The sequence below is a fragment of the Pinus tabuliformis genome, chromosome 5_2, assembly GCF_031772625.1.
Source record: "Pinus tabuliformis cultivar Carrire ecotype Pingquan chromosome 5_2, CPIR1, whole genome shotgun sequence".
NCBI lineage: Eukaryota > Viridiplantae > Streptophyta > Pinopsida > Pinales > Pinaceae > Pinus > Pinus tabuliformis.
The window spans coordinates 775,048,309-775,051,971 of NC_142306.1; the positions used below are offsets into that span (position 1 = coordinate 775,048,309).

At 38.5% G+C, this 3,663-nt stretch overlaps 1 pseudogene; it reads right to left on the reverse strand.

Annotated features, from left to right (window-relative positions):
* Nucleotides 1-299: 299 nt before the first annotated feature.
* On the reverse strand, nucleotides 300-3,278 carry LOC149161570 (glycerophosphodiester phosphodiesterase GDPD1, chloroplastic-like; annotated as a pseudogene).
* Between the last annotated feature and the right edge of the window lie 385 nt (nucleotides 3,279-3,663).

The window sequence follows — 3,663 nt, forward strand, 5'->3', positions numbered from 1 at the left end:
GCAGCTCTGAACGCCAAAAGAAAAACCATAAATCACTTATAATTTCTTTCATACAGGGAATTTAAGCATCATATAATGGCGTGAAGCCGCAGCTATGCATATTGAATAACAAGAGAGACTCTCAGAAATTTGAATTAATGCAAAAAAACGTACAAAAATTTGAGGAAAACAAGCGCAGAAGCACAGCAGATTGAGGGCAACAGAGTTGCAAGCCAACGGTGCCAAGTTTCGATCACTGGTCAAAAACCTCTACTCATTACAAATTTTCCCAGCAGCAGGTGAGAACAACACCACCTCTTCTAATTATTCGACTCCAAATACAATGACAAAGCAGCCTCGTTGAGAATCGAAGTGATATCCCTAAAACGGTTGGCATCACAGGATGTTAACGTGATAAGAGAAATCGTTGCACTTCGAACAGCACTAACCATCTCCAGAACATGATCCACTATCACCACATCGACACCAGTTTCTTTCTGCTTCTGCAATACTTCGACAAAGTTACTGCAGAACACCCACCACATCAATTAAATTTTTAAGGGATTAGGCCAAAACCAGAAAGCCTAAACTAATTTCATGAATATAATGAGGGCCATTTTCCACACCCCTTCCCATTGTAATACGTTTCAGTCGAGTGGTCAATCATTTGGCACGAAATTTGTTCAGTGTTTGTCTGACTAAATCTGATTAAATTCATGTTTTCTTCTTCGGTATTGCTGATTTAGATTAAGAAATTTGGAACTGTTTCAAAATATTTAACCCACTTTGGTTCAAATATGCATGTAATTCAAGATAAATATATTATTGGAAATTATACTCACTTGAGATCCCCATAAGGAATAATCCGGCATCCTTAACTTTGGAGACTAATTCAGGGTTCTGTAAAATTGCTCTAACTTCGCTGACAATTCCTTGCAATCCACCTGCAAGGGACAATCACTGGGCTTCACAACTAACTTTCAACCGAATGTAATCTTCAGAGCTTCACAACTAAATTTGAACAAATCAAGAAACTGAAACCATTGAATGAACTCGAACAAGACATACATTTTAGGCAAATTTCCACCGCACTTTCGATCGAATTTCTTCTTTCATCCTTGTAAAGATGAGTACCTCTGTCTGTTAAAAAGAGTACCTGGCATCAAAGAATCCAGGATATGATTAGCCAACACATATGGGGACAATCGGAACATGAGCAGACTCGTCAGTAGAAGCATACTTTCAGAACCAGGACCTTGAGCTGAGCTCAGGACTGACCAGAGGTAAAAACAGGACCAACACTTCACAGCTAAGGTGTAACCTCTGCTCAAGTTAGGGCTGACCCTTACCTAAGCTAGAAAAGTTGGTCCTTTTCTGTTGAAAGTAAGGCATAACCCCTTTTGCCAAAAAGGGGTTATATCTGAGTTAATCAGGGGCCTTACCTGAGGCATCCTCGGCTAAGTGATACCTTTCTCAGAGCTCGAGTAAATGATGACCTTGCCCCTTACCTGAGGTATCCTAGGCTAAGTGATACCTTTCTCAGAGTTCGAGTAAATGATGACCTTGCCCCTGACCTAAGGGCACAACTAAAATGAATGGAAAAAAACAAACTTATCAAAGGTGTATACCGGATACTCAGTCTGCATTTTACGCAATAAATCCACTGCATCTGGGTGGAAGCTGGAACAGAAAACTTTTCTGCCCTTTCCATACATTGCCACTTCTTGAAATGATTATTTGGTTAAAAGCATAAATTAAACAGAATAAAATTAGATGCCCAGAGAATTTTTGCAGCCATGCAGTCAATGAAAAGATCAGTCGTTCTACCTTGAGAATGGTACCAATCACCCGTTGAAGTTCGACTTCAGAAACCTCAATTTCATCATCAAATTTCACCTCTATGTTAAATCCCACACAGAGAGGAACATTCTCGAATGCATCTTTAAGAGTACACAGGCGGTCTTGCACATTCACTATCCATTTGCAAATACTGCCATCATTGGCTTTTCGAACCAGAGGACTTCGGATCTAAGTAACAAGGAGGCAACAATGATCACACATTGCATATCACAAGAAACTGAATTCCATCCACGAATCTCTACAGATTCTTACCTCCAGCCCATCAGCTTGGAATCCCATGGAAAGATATTCTTCAAGATTGAGGTCTCCAATGCGCCTTGCATTGTGTAATCCCTGAAACAAACAAATCATCACAAAAGTTAGAATGGTTTAATGGCAAAGAAAGTCTGCTGAACCCCAGTTATCCAATGCGCCTCGCATTATGCAATCCCTGAAACATGGACCATAAGAAGGAAAGTTAGAATGGTCTAGTTGTAAAGAAAAAGATAGTTGGCCGAGTCCCATAAGGTCCCTAAACCTGTTAGATGGATGAACATACATAGGAATGGAACCCCAACACTCTGATCCCTAGGTTTAGATCATATTTCTTTTTGGATCGTTAGACTTTTGAACAAAATACACTTTGAATGAAACTAGAAACAAAAATATAAAAGAGAAATTACCTTGTCATCTGTTATAATATAGTCGTCATGGAAAATGACAGCATGGCCGTCCTTAGTGACCTGAAACAAATTTAAAGCAACCTTTGAATTTGTGCAACACGAAGACAAAAGCAAGTTTGAACATTTTAAAAACAAAGCAAATCTCCAAGTTCCGAGAAGGCAACAAGCCTAAACATCATAGCCTATGCCAGAAACTTAGTCTACCTGTACATCGAATTCAACAAAATCTACGCCATTCTCTGCAGCCAGGGCCAAAGATTTTATGGTATTTTCCATAATAGTAGGTCTGAGATTAGGAGCGTCTCCAGCACTAAATACTCTGTTCTTGCCAGAACCGCGATGGCCCAGAATAGTCAATGATTGTTGCCCGCTTTCTATTTTATTGTCTGTTATTGGGCAATATACAAAGTTCACAAAGCGTGCAAACACATACAGCTCAAATCCTATCTTAATCTTTGAATCCTAAATTTCAGTTCACACCAGAAAAGACCAAATCGGAGGCATAGGAAATAATTCTTTTTAGGGCTAATGGTACGTAATGCCACAAATTCAATTGTTAACTGTCAAGCACAGTACTGGGAAGAATTCAAAATGAAGAACATACCACGCAAAAATTGGGCCATTCGCGGGCCTGTATATAGGATATTGAGATTTTCAGGAGTAGAAACCTGCTGCATTACAGCAGGATCTATGTTTATCGACCGAGCAAGTATTGCTGCATCAGAAACCAAAAAGTTTAATTTCAATCTCCATTGAAAAGGTTATGAAAATTTTCACCGATTTCGTTACCTAAAAGCTTATGATATTTAAATTCAGAGTGGGGTGTCTTTTGGATGAGTCTCTTACAAAATTTACAAAAGTTGTTCTTGCGAATTTTACAAAATTTACTAAAATTTCTCAATATCTTTAGGAGGCGAGATCTCTAAGTGACTGGGAAAATAAATCAAACCGCAGAGAGTATCATTACTGCAGAGAGTGCCATAAACATAAACATGTGGAGAGTGCCAAAGGCATAGAAAAAGCGATTATAAGTATAATAATAATGATTAAATGTATGTCAGGAAAGTGATTAGAGATGTTCAAAATGAAACTATTAAGTGTGAAAGGATCAGGGTGTACATAATTCTTATCAAAACGAAAAAAGGAACTATATAAACAAGAG